The sequence below is a fragment of the Pongo pygmaeus genome, chromosome 4 (assembly GCF_028885625.2).
Source record: "Pongo pygmaeus isolate AG05252 chromosome 4, NHGRI_mPonPyg2-v2.0_pri, whole genome shotgun sequence".
In the NCBI taxonomy this organism is placed as follows: Eukaryota; Metazoa; Chordata; class Mammalia; order Primates; family Hominidae; genus Pongo; species Pongo pygmaeus.
The window spans coordinates 186,278,927-186,295,804 of record NC_072377.2 but is presented as its reverse complement, the minus strand read 5'-3'; the positions used below and the strand labels follow the sequence as shown (position 1 = coordinate 186,295,804).

At 45.4% G+C, this 16,878-nt stretch overlaps 2 pseudogenes; both read right to left on the bottom strand.

Moving 5' to 3' along the window:
- Positions 1-804: 804 nt before the first annotated feature.
- On the bottom strand, positions 805-3,041 carry LOC129037240 (tubulin beta-8 chain-like; annotated as a pseudogene).
- An 11,371-nt stretch (positions 3,042-14,412) lies between these two features.
- On the bottom strand, positions 14,413-16,870 carry LOC129036291 (protein FRG2-like; annotated as a pseudogene).
- Between the last annotated feature and the right edge of the window lie 8 nt (positions 16,871-16,878).

Sequence of the window (16,878 nt, the reverse complement as noted above, 5' to 3'; positions counted from 1 at the left end):
CCTCCACTCAGGCATTTTTCTCACTAGTTGCCAATTGGGGGAAGCAGCATTTGTGAGCACCTGCCTGTCTCCCCAGGTCCTGTTCAGAAACCCCATCTGCGCCTTTGGAGAGACTGCCCTAAGCATGCAGGCCCAGCAACTGGATCTACAGCCCCCAGGACCTAATCCCCTTCTACACAGGGTTCAGTGCATGTGAGTATACACTGGGCTTGATTCCTGCCAGATATCCCATGCCCACCTCATTAAGAGAATGAGGCTACACAAACACACCCAGGCCGTCATGGTGATGGAGTGGCTGGGGTCCCACTTGCCCACCTTTCATTGCTGGTTCAGAGCCAGCTGTCTGACCACATTCCTACCCCGAGATGAGACTTTGGGGACATTGTCCACTGGGGTCACTGACCACTTTTAAAGTTCCAGAAACAGAGGGCCAGCTGGTCCCCTAGAAGTTTGGTACATGGGATAAGCCAAGGCTTGCCTTCAAGAACAGGCTTTCCACCATGTAGTTGCCCAAGGCCCAGGGCATCCCCAAGTTCGTGTGAAGCCTGCCTGCCATGTCCACAGCCCATGCCGACCCCTCCTGGAGCCACTGGAATACTTGTTCCTGGGCGTGTGATAAGCCCAGACAGCTTCAGCCTTGCAGGACAACTATGCGCATCTGGCAGCAGTAGTGCCAGAGGGCCCATAGAAAGAAGTCGGAGGTGAAACCAGATGCTATGAGAATACTTTTAGGCAAAACCGCATACTATAAAAATGCTTTAAAATGCAGGAGGAGATGTGAAGACACAAACAAACAAGTGCGTAGTGACACATGGCTGTCAGAACACAGTAAAGAATCCACACTGCTTCCCCCCTTTACCTAGAAAAGGAAAGTTCTAGGCCACCTCCTCAGCATCCTCCTCAAACTCCTCCTCGGCTGTGGCATCCTGATATTGCTGATATTCAGACACCAGGTCGTTCATGTTGCTCTCGGCCTCGGTGAATTCCGTCTCATCCATGCCGTCACCTGTGTACCAGTGGAGGAAGGCCTTGCGCCTGAGCATTGCTGTAAACTGCTCTGAGACACGCCTGAAGAGTTCCTGGATGGCTGTGTTGTTCCCAATGAAGGTGGCCGACATTTTCAGCCCCGGGGTGGGATGTCACAGACGGCTGTTTTTACGTTGTTGGGGAGCTAGTCAGCAAAGTAGCTGCTGTTCTTATCTTGAATGTTGAACATCTGTTCATCCACCTCCCTCATGGGCTGCGACCCCTGAAAATGGGGCCGCCGTCAGGTAGCGGCCGTGATGGGGGTCGCAGGCCGCCATCATGTTCTTAGCATCAAACATCTGCCGGGTGAGCTCAGCCACGGTCAAGGCCCGGTACTGCTGGCTGCCCCGGCTGGTCAGTGGGGCGAAGCCGGGCATGAAGAAATGCAGCCGGGGAAACGGGACCATGTTCACGGCCAGCTTCCGCAGGTCGGCATTCAGCTGGCCTGGGAAGCGCAGGCACGTGGTGACCCCACTCATGGTCGCAGACACCAGGTGGTTCAGGTCACCATAGGTGGGTGTGGGCAGCTTTAGGGTCCTGGAACATATGTCATACAGCGCTTCGTTATCTACGCAGAAGGTCTCATCCGCGTTCTCTATGAGCTGGTGGACTGAGAGAGTGGCGTTGTAGGGCTCCACCACGGTGTCCGACACCTTGGGCGAGGGCAGGATGCTGAATGTGTTTATGATCCTGTCTGGGTACTCCTCCTGGATCTTACTGAGCAGAAGGGTACCCATCCCAGACCCAGTCCCCCCACCCAGGGATTGGGTCAGCTGGAAACCCTGCAGGCAGTCACAGCTCTCAGCCTCCTTTCTGACGACATCCATCACTGACTCCATCAGCTCCGCGCCTTCCGTGTAGTGTCCCTTGGCCCAGTTGTTTCCCGCCCCACACTGACCTGTAAGTACAGCCAGTCACTCGATGGCCAGGTTTACGGTCATCAGTGGTCACCACCATAATGCAGAAAGGGCCAAGTGTCACGTGTGACGTGAAAGCACCATTCGCCCTGCAGGTGGAGCAAATGAAACCCCCTCCCCCGGAGTTACAGGACAGCAGCTTCCCCTATTAGGAATTAAGTCAGGAGTCAAACATGAGACGGGTTAACAGAACTCGCTGCAGGTGGCTCCTGCCCATTTTCAGGGAAGGCAGTAGCCACGGCCCCAGCTCAGCTCCCTGTAGGGAGTTTACATCAGTAGCTCCTCACCTTGAGGAGACACCCGGGCCTTCCTCCCAAAGCCCGTTTAGGAGAGGCGGATTGAGCGACTCCACTCAGAGGATACCAGGGTGTTCAGGGGCCCTGGCTCTACAGTTCCCACAGCGATGACCTTGGGCACTCCTGGATTTTGAGCTGCCCTGGCTAAGGAGCCCACCCCAGTCCTCGCCCGCAGCTCACCAAAGATGAAGTTGTCTGGCCTGAAGATCTGCCCGAAGGGCCCTGAGCGCACAGAGTCCATGGTGCCCGGCTCCAGATCCACGAGCACAGCGCGGGGCACGTACCTGCCACCTGAGTGGGGCGGGAGGGCATGAGCGAGGGGAGGGCCGCGTTCCCAGGAAGGCGGTGAGAGAAGGACGGGGGTCTCACTGCTGGCCTCGTTGTAGTACACGTTGATGCGCTCCAGCTGCAGGTGGCTGTCCCCGTGGTAGGTGCCAGTGGAGTCGATGGCGTGCTCATCAGAGATCACCTCCCAGAACTACCAGAGACAGGAGGGGCCAGACAGGCCAAGGCTCAGTTACGGAGGCGCCCCAGCCCCTCTCCCACCCCCACCCGCACCCCCATCCCTAGGCCGCCGCGTGCCTGGGGTCCACCCCGGCCGCCTCGCCAGCCACCCAGTTCCACCGCGTCCCCAGCAGGGAGCCCAGGGGCCGCAATGCAGAGACACTGCCCCACCACTGCCAACTTCCCTGGCCACCGGGCAGGCCCGGGCTGGGCCCTCAGAGCCCCGACTGCCAACCTTGGCGCCGATCTGGTTCCCGCACTGCCCCGCCTGCGTGAGCACAATCTCCCTCATGGCCAAGGCGGGATCAGGGCGGCAGGAGAAGCGCGAGGAGGAGCAGACACGCGGCGACCCAGCCTGCCCACCGCCAACGCTTAAATAGCCCCGCACCCACCTCCCCCAGCCTCGGATTCGGCTCCCAGAATAAGCAACAGCTTTACTTCTACACAGGTGCACCCACCTGTGAATCCCTTGGCGTTGAACGTCTGTTGGAAAGCTCAGGTGTCCTTCCTGTGGTCCTTTCCACGTTGGGGAAAGCTGCTCAGCTGCAGAACTTCCTCCCACGTCTTTAGTAAGACTAGATCCCTAGCTGAGCTGAAACTGAATTTTCCTCCCATGTGGGAGAGGAAGACTCTTGTTTCCATATTCACAGAGTGCCTTTGCACCTGTCCTAGATTGATGACATTTTTGTAATGGATGCATCCTTTCATCTATTAGGAGATCTGTGGTTAGGAAACGCCTTCCGTATGTTAACTCAACAGGACTTAATTATACGGTTTACTTTGGAGCAGTTCAAACCCGCAGTAAGCTATGGGTGTTAGAGATAGTAAGGCCTCTGACTTAGCTAGAGTCTTCTTTAGAGTAGAATTAGCCCTTTCACCTTTCCAGAGGACTGCGGTCTCCACGCCGAGTGAAGGTAATATTGGATTCTTAAAGCTGAGGATAAGTGTTGGGATACGCCTGCTGTGAAAGATGGGCCATTGTCACTTTGCAGGCTTTTAGATTACCCAAACTGAGGAGTTATTTCTTCTGGTAAACGTTTTCAGATGGGGTGGGGAATGCCTCAATCTAACCAGTGAAGGTATCAGTAAGCATTAGCAAATATTTGAATCTCCTGCAGAAAGGCACTGGGGTACATTAAAGTTGCCAGTTCTCACCTGGATAGATTCCTCAATTTTTGGACAGGTTAAACTGGAGAAGGAGAAAATTGCTGGTTGTTTGGGTCATGTCAGGCACAGAGTTCACAGGGCTGAGTCACCTGTTTTAGTGTCTTGAAAAGATTTACCCCTATAAACAAATGAGACATTAACAGAAACAAAGAATCCCTTCTAGGGTGAAAAGAACCATGAAAGTGCTGAGTTATCTTCCTGTGATTGGTACTTGGCATTAGTAATTTATTACCATCATTCAGCCAGCCCGAGGGGCCCTGGACTGAAATGCAATCCCTGGCCCATTTTTGTTCTTCTTCAGAGTATTCTGGCCCAGTTCTATGTATGCTGACCAGCACGCCCATAAGCTTCACTGGCCCTTTCAGTGCAGGGGCCTTGGCTGCAGCATCTACAAGGGCATTTCCTTTTACATGGTCAGTCTCTCTTTTGATGTCCTCTGCAATTAATTATAGTCACTTTCTGGCAGCAAAGCAGCATTCTAACAAGCTCAGAATCTGAATGATGTATGGAAAAGCGCTTGGGGGTCAGGAGTCCCTACCCATTCCAAATTGCAGCATAAGCATGAAGCACTAAAAAAAATCATACTTGGAATCAGTGTAAATGTTAACTTTTAAATCCTTTCCCAATTGCAGGGGCCTAGTAAGTTCAATTAACTCAGCTTTTTGAGCTGAGGTCGAGGCCAGCAAGGCTTGTGACTTGATTCTCTTGTGCTGACTACTAATAGCATATCTAGCTCTCCTGTTTTCCTGATGCATAAAACAACTTGCATCTGTTAACCACTCTGCCTTGGGATGGTCAAGGGGCTCATCTCTCTGAAGTCTGGCCTGCTAGAATAAATTCGTTTCATAACCTGTGTCATGCTTTTGCTGTGTCCCCAGTCAAATCTTACCTTAAATTGTAGCTCCCATAATTCCTATATATCGTGGGAGGGACCCAGTGGGAGGTAATTGAATCGGGGGATGGGTCTTTCCCATGCTGTTCTCGTGACAGTGAATAAGCCTCATGAGATCTGATGGTTTATTTATTTATTTATTTTTGAGACAGAGTCTTGCTCTGTTGCTCAGGCTGGAGTGCATTATCATGATCTCGGCTCACTGCAACCTCTGATTCCTGGGTTCAAGCGATTCTCCTGTCAGCCTCCCGAGTAGCTGGGATTACAGGCGCCCACCACCATGCCTGTCTAATTTTTGTACTTTTAGTATAGACGGGGTTTCACCATGTTGGCTAGGCTGGCCTCGATCTCCTCACCTCAGGTCATCCACTGCCTTGGCCTCCCAAAGTGCTGGGATCACAGCTGATGGTTTTATAAAGGGGAGTTTCCCTACACAAGCTCTTTTGCCTGCTGCCATGTAAGAGATGTGACTTTGTTCCTCACTTGCCTTCTGCCATGAGTGTGAGGCCTCCCCGACCATGTAGAACTGTGAGTCAATTAAACCTCTTTTCTTTATAAATTACCCAGCCTCAGATATGTCTTTATTAGCAGCATGAGAACAGACTAATACAACCTGTATGCCAGAAAGGCTGGGAGCACCTGTGGACTCTGGCAGATAAGTAGCTGGGTTTGTGGTTTGGCAGGCTTTAAGGCTTATGTCTGGAGTGTCTAGCAATAAGGCCTCATACTTTCATAAAGGTTCTCCTATTATCCACTGCTGCCCTTTAGTTTCTAGGACCACCTTCCCTTGGTGTGGGGTCAAAAACCTGTAGGTGCTGTTCTAATGTTAGTTTATTAGCTTTGCCTACTAGAAAAGTCATAGCAGCAATAGCTCTAAGACATCAAGGTCACCCTGAGGCCACCTGGTCTATCTGCTTAGAAAATTAGGCTACTGGCCTTGGAATGTCCCCCAGTTTTGGGACAAGATTACCCAAGGCCTATGCCTTGCTTTTTGGTCACATAAAGAAAAAATGGTTCATCCAACTTGGGGACTCCCACAGCTGCAGCAGAGCCCAATTTCTCCTTGAGAGTATTGAAGATTTGCTTGCAGTTCTAATTATATTCTAGGAGCTCTAAATCTTTCCCTTTAGTGTATCATATAAAGGCTTGGCTACATGTCCAAATCTGGGCACCCATAAGCAGCAGTACCCAGCCATCTCCTAAAAAAGCCCACAGTCATTTGTTGGACTGGGACCCTTGGGTGACTAAAATAACTTTTTTATCTTCTAGGGATGTTAATCAGTTCCAGAGGTTAAGATAGATTCCAAATATTTAAGTCTTTGAGTCAAAATCTGAGCCCTGTATGGTGATACCCTATATCTGCAAGTTCCCAGGAAATTTACCAACTTAACAGTATTATTATTTGAGTCTTCTTTAGTTGGGCTAGCAATGAGCAAGTCACCTACATACTGAATAATTGTGTCCCTTTCCAATTGTAGATTTCTTAAGTCCTTAGCTAGGGCATTTTCAAATAAGTTGGGGCTATCCCAGAACCCTTCAGAGATGACTGCCCAGGTTAGTTTTGAGGCTGAATGCATATCTGAATCAGTCCATTCAAAGGCAAACATATTATGAATTTGGATGCGTTGAGATGCAGAAAAATGCATCTTTCAGATTTAAGAATGTAAACTAGCTTGCATCCCCTGGGACTTGGTAAGTATTGGGGACAATGAGGTGTATGGAGACAACTGCATTTCTTAATGCTCCAAGGGTTCTGACTAATCTGTACTTGCCATTAGGCTTTTTATCTGGTAACATGCGAGTATTGTAAGGAGACTCTCATGGGCTTCATAACTCATATGACAAGAATTTGGCAATAAGGGGTTGAATTTCCCCTCATGCTTCTTGCCTTAAAATGTATTGTCACTTCTGAGGGCAGGAGAACTAGGCTGAAGTTGGATTTGAATGGGGGAGGTGTTTAGTGCGTTTCCCTGAGCCTGTGTGGCCCAAACCTCAAGATTTACTTGAGACAACACCTCAGGTGGTAAATGTGACAGCTCATTCTTAACTTCTTTTTTTCCCCTGAGGGGTCAGGAACAAAACTAACCCTTTCTATGCTTTATGATCTGTGAAGGTGACCATGACTTGGTCTCCTGAGTCAATAAACCTCGCCCCAGTAAGAGGTCAGGCATTCAGACAGTACTAAAAAGGCAGGTGAGAAGCCCAGAGGCCCTGGAGGGCAACTTAGAAGATACCAAAAGCTGTTATTTTGGGCTTGTCCATCATGAGAAGACAGGAGCCCATTGTACTGAATCAGGACAGAGTCATCTGCTCCCACCCCCAATAAGAAGTTGATACTCTTACCTGCCACTTCAAGAGTCACCTGAGGCTCCTCCATCTCTCGATAGCTAATAGTCCAATGGGAGTGGCAGGAAGTATCAGGCCCTGCCACTTTCGAGTCTGCTGGACTCTGAGGATGGCTCCCTTGGAAGCACAGTGCATTTCCTTCGGCAGTAGCTGACCTTCTTACAGAAGGCACATTGATTTATATCCAAGGCACAGTGGCCCAGAGGCACTGGGACTTTCACCTTCTCACTTCCTCTGTGAGGGCCAGGGGTTCAGGGGCTGCCTCTGAAGTGGTGGAGAGCACAAGGCTGCAGCTAGAAGCTGGGCCTCTTGCGAGATTTGCTTTATTTTATGTTGTCTCTGCCCTATTCCTGTGATGGAAAACTGCACAATCCAAGTCTAAAATCTGATCCATGGGAGTCTGGAAGCCTAAGGCTGCTTTTGGCAGCTTCCTGCATATATCAGAAGCAGTCTGGGCTGTAAAATAAACTGCTAGCAATGCCTGTCCCTTCTTGGAGTCAGGGTCAGTGTTAGTGTATTTCCTCAAAGTCTAAATTATCCACCCTTGTAATAAGGCTAGGTTTTCATCTTTTCCCTGAGTAATTTTCCAGACTTTATAAAAATTAAAAAGCTTTATCACACTTTTTTTTATTCCTTCAAGGAGTCAAATGATCATAATTTTTTATCCCACTTTCTATATCTCTCTATATCTCACTTTCTTCCTAATTCATTTGTCTTTTCTAGATTCTAGTTCTCTTTTGGGTCCTGATCAGGCACTGCTGTGCCTCCTACTTGATAGGTGTCATGTCCCTGGTTGCAGGCTGCCACCCTATTAGCATGTGCTCTGGCCACTCCCATAATGCACTGCTTTTCTACCATGCAGCAGGTAAACATAAATATATGCAAATCCTGCCTGGTCAAATCATACATCAAGGTTGGCCTCTTAAATTTGTCTATGAATTTTCCTGGAACCTCTGGAAACTGTTTCCTTGCATATGTCGAATTCAGACATAGAAAAGGGCACATATACCTATATAGTGTCTCTATTATCATCTGTCACTTCCCAGAGCAGGCAAACATTCAACTTTGCCAGCTGATAAGAGGCCCCACTGCATGTTGTTCCGGTGAAGCTCGGGTGTTTCGAGAGTGGGGTATGTCTGTAAGACAGGACTCGAAGGGCAGGGAGAAGATGATGACCGGACACTAGATAACCCTGGAAAACTAGAAGAAGTTAATAACATGTTGCACACCTCACCAGAACTGGAAGGGGTCTGACACTGTTCTTATGGGGTGCTCGGACTGGCAGGGGGAGTTCAGCCCCAGCTAAGAAAAGCCTAATATTAAGAGGCACTTGCATTAAAAGGGTAATCAATTATGTGCCATCCCTATTTTGTCTTTTCCTCCATCAAACATATAGAAGCCCATTTTAATTTTTTATCCTGACCAAGCAACAGAGGAGCCTGTGATTAATGTATTTCCTCCCTCTTAGTTTCTCTTCTATAAAACAAATTAAGCTGCAAAAAAAGGAGTCAGACTGAACAGGGGAAATGGGAAAGCTGTAACTTGTATATTGTAATGTATTAGTCCATTTTCACACTGCTATGACAAAACTGACAACTCTTTCAGGAAAAAAGTGACATGCTGGGTTTAGAAAGTAGGGTCCAGCTGCCCTATACCAGCTCATCAAAGATGGCCTTATGGTTAAGAAATGAGAGAAAACTGTTAAGAAAAAGTCTCATGTTCTCCATCTTGAGGCTAATTGTTTGCAGAGGGTTGTCATAAAAGAGGCTGTCACTAAACAGGCATATCTGATCTTATCAAGTAGGGCTGTTAAATACATTTCAACTTCTAATCATAATGATGGAGAAGTTACTGCTGATCTTTTCTGATAATTAAGGTACAAAAATACTAGGTTCCAAGACATCTCTTTTTTTCAGTGTCACTTGGACCAGTGGCAAATTAAATAAGCAGTCAGCTAAAAGTCAGAGGATCATTGAGAAAAGCAAAAGCTAAACAGTTTGGGGCCTCTTTCCTGGGGCAGCCTGTAGGCTACTCCAAAACAGAGGTGGTGAGCAGAACGGTGACAAGATGCAGAGCACTCAGGTGAGGGACAGAGAGCACAAAGTGGACAGTCCAAAAACAGAAAGCAGCAAACATCTTGTTTAGCCAAATACAATCTTCTCAATATTCCCCAGGGCCTCTAACCTTGTGGGCTTGGCCACTAATCTGAGTATGACACCCCCAGTCTCTAACTTTGGGCTGAGTCTCTCACCCTAACATTATACCCTAGGGCCTCTCACTTAAGTAATAGTGGATAATCGTTCTTGCCAACCTGAATGGCTTCACGACTCTAAAAGACAGCCCACTTGCCAGCTGATTGATTCTGTGTGGACTATTTTCCTTGGAGTGGGGGTCTTGTCTTGGTGTCCCTTCATGGTGTTGCTGAAAGATGTTGCTGGAAAAGAGGGTCCTGATACAGACCACAAAGTAGGATTCTTAGATCTTGTGCAGGAAGAAATATGAGGTGAAAGAAGCAAGTTTACTAGAAATGACTCCATTACAGTTGGACATCCTCAGAAAACAAGAGCAGGGATGCATTGTCTTTTGTTAGTGTCTCTACTTATAAGTAACTATAAAGAGAAAGAGTTATAATTAAACTTGGAAGGTGCAGATGTACTCACTAAAGTCGGGGCTATTGGTTTTAACGATGACCATTAACCCTTTGACCTAAGCTAGCTCATTAACATTATCTTTAAGAAAAAATGCTGCACTCCTAGGACATTTATACATTTTTCAGGCTTGGTGGAAGATGTCTTGCATGGCCATAAATATTCTGCAGTTGTAATTTGTGGCCAGTAAAAAAATGTGGCTATTTTCAGACCATGAGTATTAACCTTCTAGATGCCTTGTGAGTACCTAGCTACTCATATTAAGACAGAATATTCTAGTCATGTTTATTAAACTAGAAGCTTGGTAACCATGAGTTCCTCTAACACGGCAAGTCTACTCCTCAAGGAGAAAATGTATTTCTCAGGAATTTTGTGCATTTTGTTTGATGGTATTTGGTATGTTTACCAAAATGGCAGAAAAGAGTGAAATTAGTCCTCAAAGATTTCTCATGATTGGATATAAAGTAAACAAAATGATTATAGTTAATGTGCAAGTTGACACAGTTGATATGCAAAAGAAATTTTGTTTGAAACACAATGAAATTTTTATTTTTATTTATTATTATTATTATTATTTTGAGACAGAGTCTTGCTCTCTATTGCTCAGGCTAGAGTGCAGTGCACCATCTCGGCTCACTGAAACCTCTGCCTCCCAGGTTCAAGTGATTTTCCTGCCTCAGCCTCCCAAGTAGCTGGGATTACAGGCATGAATCACCACACCCAGCTAATTTTTGTATCTTTAGTAGAGATGGGGTTTCACTCTGTTGGCCGGCTGGTCTCAAACCCCTGACAACAAGTGATCTGCCCACCTTGGCCTCCCAAATTGCTGGGATTACGGGCATGAGCCACCGCTCACAGCCACAATGAGGTTTTTAGATAATTCTGATTTCCTGCTGTTGAGCAGGGAGCTGAGCAAATTCAACAGATCATGGGCCTAAAGTAGGAGAAGACTGAAGACAAACTCTAGAACATACGTGATTAAATTAATTACAATTGAAATCAAATCAAATTTAATAAGGCTGTACCTCTTAGTTTCAAGATGTTTCCCCTCATTTTGAAATGTGGTGTTATTCAGTGGGAAATAAAACTAGTGTTTATCTCCAGAGTAAAGAACAGGGTTCCCTGCAGGGATTGACTGAGAGCTATGGCTCAGGATTAAAAATCCTTCTTTTCTCCACTTGAAAACTAAAAATTAATTTCTAAGCCCCTATTGACTAAATGGACCCCTCTTCTTGAATAAGGACATTCCAAAGTTAACCTGAAAAGCTGGTTCAAGCCATGGATCACACATGCTTCATTATACTCTCCTCACTTTGGTTTTAATTTTAATTTTTAATTTTTAATTTATTTTTGTGGGTACACAGCTGGTGTACATATTTATGGGCGTACATGACATACTTTGATACAGGCATGTAATGAGTAATACATAATAAAAAACAGGGTATCCATCCCCTCAAGCATTTATAACTTGTGTTATAAACAATCCAATTAATTATACTATTTTAGTTTTTATAAACTGTATAATTAAATTATTTTTGACCATAATCACCCTGTTGTGCTATCAAATACTGTCATTCATTCTTTCTAACAATTTTTTGTACCCATTTCACATCCCCACTAACCCCCTGTTCCCCCACTGTCTTTCCCAGCCTCTGGTAACCATCCTTATACTATTTCTATGACATCAATTATTTCACATTTTAGCACCCACAAATAAGTGAGAACATGTGACATTTGTCTTTCTGTGCCTGACTTATTTCACTTAACAAAGACTTTCAGTTCCATTTATGTTACTGCAAATGACAGATTCTCATTCTTTCTTATAGCTGAATAGTACTCCACTGTGTATATGTACCACATTTTCTCTATCGAGTCATCTGTTGATGGACATTCAGGTCTCTTACAAATATTGGCTATTAGCAACATTTGTTTTTGACTGACTTCTGGATAAAAGCCACCTTAACTGGTGTGAAATGGTATCTCATTTTGGGTTTGATTTGCATTTCTATGACATCAGTAATGTGGAGCACCTTTTCATTTGCCTGTTTGCCATTTGTATGTCTTTTCATAAATGTTCATTTAAATTTTTGTCCACTCTTTAATTGGATTACTACATTTTTTTCTATAGAATTTTTTGAACTCAATATATTGTAGTGTATTAGTCTGTTTCTGCACTGCTATAAAAAACATGAGACTGGGTTATTTATCTATTTATTTATTGAGATGAAGTCTTGCTCTGTCACCCAGGCTGGAGTGCACTGGCACGATCTCGGTTCACTGCAACCTCCACCTCCCGGGTTCAAGCAATTCTCTGCCTCAGCCTCTTGAGTAGCTGAGATTACAGGCACCCACCACCATGCCCAGCTAAGTTTTGTATTTTTAGTAGAAACAGGGTTTCACCATCTTGGCCAGGCTGGTCTTGAACTCCTGACCTCGTGATCCACCTGCCTCAGCCTCCCAAAGTGCTGGGATTACAGGCATGAGCCACTGCACCTGGCGAAACTGGGTAATTTATAAAGGAAATGGTTTAATTGAGTCACAGTTCCATATGGCTGGGGAGGCCTCAGGAAACTTACACTCATGGCAGATGGGGAAGCAGGCACCTCTTCCATGACAGCAGGTGAGAGAACGTGTATGTGAAGCAAAGGGGGAAGAGCCCCTCATAAAACCATCAGATCTCATGAGAACTCACTCATTATCAGAAGAACAGCCTGGGGGAAACCACCCCCATGATCCAATCACCTTCTACCAGGTCTCTCCCTCAGCACCTGGGGATTACAATTCAATATGAGATTTGGGCGGGGACACAAAGCCTAACCATATCAGGTAGCTATTAATTGCTTTTCAGATGGGTAATTTACAAATATTTTCTCCCATTCTGTGGGTTTTCTCTTCACTTTGTTTATTGTTTCCTTCACTTTAAAAAAGCTTTCTGACTTGCTGTAATTCCATTTGTCCATGTTTGCTTTGGTTGTATGTGCTTATGGGGCATAATTTAAGATATTTTTGCCCAAACCAATGCCCTAAAGAGTTTCCCAATGTTTTCTTGTAAAAGTTTTATCGTTTGAGGCGTTAGGTTTTTTTCTTTTCTTTTTTTTTATTATACTTTAAGTTTTAGGGTACATGTGCACAATGTGCAGATTAGTTACATATGTATACATGTGCCATGCTGGTGTGCTGCACCTATTAACTCACCATTTAGCATTAGGTATATCTCCTAATGCTATCCCTCCTCCCTCCCCCCAGAGGTGTTAGGTTTAAGTCTTTAATTCATTTTAATTTTTGTATGTGGCAAGAAATAGGGTTCTAGTTTCATTCTTCTGCCTATGGCTTGCCAGTTTTCCCAGCCCTGTTTGTTACAGAAACTGTCTTATTTTTTGTTGTATGTTTTTGACACTTTTGTTGAAAATAAGTTTAGCTGTATGAGTTTGTTTCTAAGTTCTCTATTTCATTCCATTTGTCTTTATGGCTGTTTTTGTTCTAGTGTCATGCTGCTTTAATTACTATACCTTGATAGTGACCAGCAGGCCCCTTTGCAGAGGGCAAAGCAACGTGGAATCCGAAATCACGCTCGGGTCGCCCTGAGTGTGACTCCGGTGTGGACGGGGCTGTCCGGCTCTCGCTCCATTGCAGGGCTCAGCCCGGGGATGTGTGGTCTGCAAACCACGTGGGTGAAAACGGACGGCTCTTTGGTCTTCCGGGAAATCGCCCATTCCCTGGGAGTCGGAATTCGTCAGACTCTCTCCCAGGCTGGCGCTCCGGAGGGACGGTGAGCGCCCCGCGGGCCGACGCCGCTGTGGGCCCAGCCCTTAGCCCGCCCTGGGCGCTGAACCGCTGCCGTGAGTTTCGGGCTCCTGTAGCTCCTGGAGGCAGAAGACCGCTTTCCTCTCTTCCTCGCTCCCTCTGTCCCTCGCTCCGTCGCTCCGTCTCTCCTTCCCTTCCTTTCTTCTATCTTTCCTGCGTCTCTTCCTCCCTCTCTCTCTTTTCTCCTTTCCAGTGTCCCTGCCGCTGTCTTTTCCTCTCTCCATCTTTCCCTTTCTCGCTGTCTCTGTTTTTCTTCTCATCTCTATTTTCTCAACCTTATATGATTCTATTGTATCTGTGTTATTGTTATTTGTCGCAAATGTACTTTGCAACAAAGTACATTTCGTTAAGATATGTACATTCCTATTTAGACACGTTAATTAGGTATGTGCATTTGTTTAATAGATGTAAGGCTGTTTCAGACTTATTCTACAGCATAGTTTAAGCATGATTTTTATAAGCACTGACAACCCGAAAATTGTGTGACTCACATGCCTGTGATTTTTTTCTGTTGCACTGGTCTTGAACAAAAGCTCTATATCTGCAACTTATATCTGTGTATTATCATTGAATTGGCCCCGTTTACTGGAGTGACAGAACACTATTTCCTGATTACAACAAGAGCTATGGGCTGTGGGGAGGTCAGAGTTAGGATGACACAGGAATAAAGATAAGACATTCTCTTTTTCACATCTATAGTAATACTAATTCCATATGAAAGTAAGACAAAATTATCCTGAAATTTAAAATTCCAAACAACATCAATGTACATTTTATTATTACATATAATGAAAATTATAAAGCAACCAAATAATTAAAACACTTAAATAATGAAAGATTGTATGACCTCGGTATAAAATACAAGTAGAATATATGTTAAATATAACAAAATACACTTTATTATAGCATATTATGAAATCCCCATATCCTGCAATACAATACAATCAATTGAAATGTGTAACATACAATAGGATTTAAATTTAGGATGTTTATAATGAAGAAAACATGAGGCAGGTGAATAAATGAGTACGATCATTTACCATTTAATATATCGTTACTTAATTTTTTTGTAAAAATATTAAAAGTAAACACCTTGCATGGTAATTTTACTATAATTATATCAAACTTTAAAATGTGTAATCATTTTTCCACAGCAAGTGCTATTAATGTTTTTTGGATATTAGTACTTTATGGGTTCAGGCTGGAAGAGTGAGAGCCTACAACCTATTCTGAAATAAAAGAGGAGCAATTTCTTGGTAAGGCGGTTCATGCCTGTAATCCCAGCACTTTGGGAGGTCAAGGCTGGCGGATCACTTCAGTTCGAGACCAACCTGGCCAACGTGACAAAACTCTGTCTCTACTAATAATACAAAAAAACAAAAATAGCCAGGCATTGTGGTATATGCCTGTACTCCAAGCTACTTGGGAGGCTGAGGCATGAGAATCATTTGAACCCAGGAAACAGAGGTTGCAGTAAGTTAAGATTGTGTCACTGCACTCCAGCCTGGGTAACATTTCTTTTCTACAATCTAAAATATGCAAACTCATATGGTCACATTCTAATATTTTCCTGATTACACAGAAATGCATGACTGTCATCAGAGCTCCATATCTAACATGAAATATAAAATTTGTCTATAGCATTAGCCCTTTACAAAATGCAGAGCTTACCGTTCTGATTATATCGTTCAAATTTATTTCCTATGATTTCTTCATGTTCTGTCATTTATTAACACAGTGCATCTAATATTGTTGCTGCTGGTCATTTAGAAAAATCTGAGAAGTAGCAGATCCTTGTTCTCATTCCCAGAGCTGTATCCTCTGCTGAATAGGGTCAGGGTCCTCTCAGCTCAAGCCTCATCTGATCCACTGACATGCTCAGTTACATCATGCCCAAAAAAAGGGGTGAGCTTCTCTATTCAGGCCTCTATCCTCAGGACCAGACAGTGTGGCTGAGACAAGCGAACCCTCAGCAGGTAAGACTTAAGCTCCCTGGGTGGCAATGGCATAGAAGGTCTGCACCTGGGCACACAGAGGCCCCCAGATCCAAGTCAGCAGTGTGAGTTGCTCTCAGGTCAGTAGAAAATGGACCTGCTGTGCCCACACCTGGGCCAGGTCTTGATAAATAGCCTCCCACATAGCTCCAACAGAGGTCACCAAGCTTTTTCCAAGTGCTGGTCATTGGACTCCTAGGGCCCCAGACCTGTGCCACTGGCTGTGCCCAGTGCGAGCCCTCGAATGTCCCCTATGGTTGGCATCACAGGTCTCCTGGATTTCACTGTAGTGCACAGCAGTGGAGGACTGATTTTTTTTTTTTTAACATCAAGCTGCATTCCTCTTCTGGACAGTTCCCTGCAGAGAAAGCATGTGAGAGACTCGCCAGAGGAGTCCCCACAGGCCCTCATTTCCAGAACCTCCTGTGCACCCAGGTGAACCCCACTTGTCTCTCCCACTCCTTCCTATCTCAGCACTGGAATGAAGTGAGGCTGAACCCCTTCTGAGTCCCCAAATATTCTCAGAGCTAAGATCTCAAAAATTTACTTGTCACTAAGAAACTCCCTTCCTGCTCAAGACATGTATAAAAGTTTCCTGATTATTTGCCCTTTAGGGCCACAAAAAACAAACAACAAAAAAACAAAACCACCACCATTACCAAGAAAAACACCAAGATTCTACCTGCTCTGTCTTGGCAGCTGTCCTTGGAACCGATTTTTCTTTTCCTGAAGTTTCCCCAATATGAGCTGGACTCTGGTTCTGTGAATACAATGAGAGTTTGAAAAAGTGCCTCCAACTGAACACCCTGAAATTCCTAGTCCATCCTGGACACACAGGAGCTCAGGTTGCCACCAAACCCCAGCTCTCTTCTGTTCTCCAGTGTCCAGGATCTGTACGGCCCTAGCTGCCAAGCAGCTCCCAGTTTGCTTGCCAGGGGAGCCTGTGTTGCTGCCCTGTCCCTTCTCACCTTTAAAGAGCCAAATGTTACCTAATCTAGTAGTGCTGTTTCTGGCTTTGGGCTTGGTCTCCTGGGACTTCTCCTCCTCTTTTGGATTTTTGCATTTGGCTCTAATCCTACTGCAAAAGAAAGCTTAGGTGACTCACCTCTCCCTAGGCAGGGTCCCATTTTCTATCTCTGATGCATTTTTGCGGATCAGTCTTTCAAGTGAAGCTCTTTTGCCAGCGTCATGAGTGAACACGTTTCTCAAAGTCCCCTGAGGGCGCTAAGCCATTTCCCATCCCCAATCTCAGAATAAAACCCTACCAAAGACACATAGCTCAGT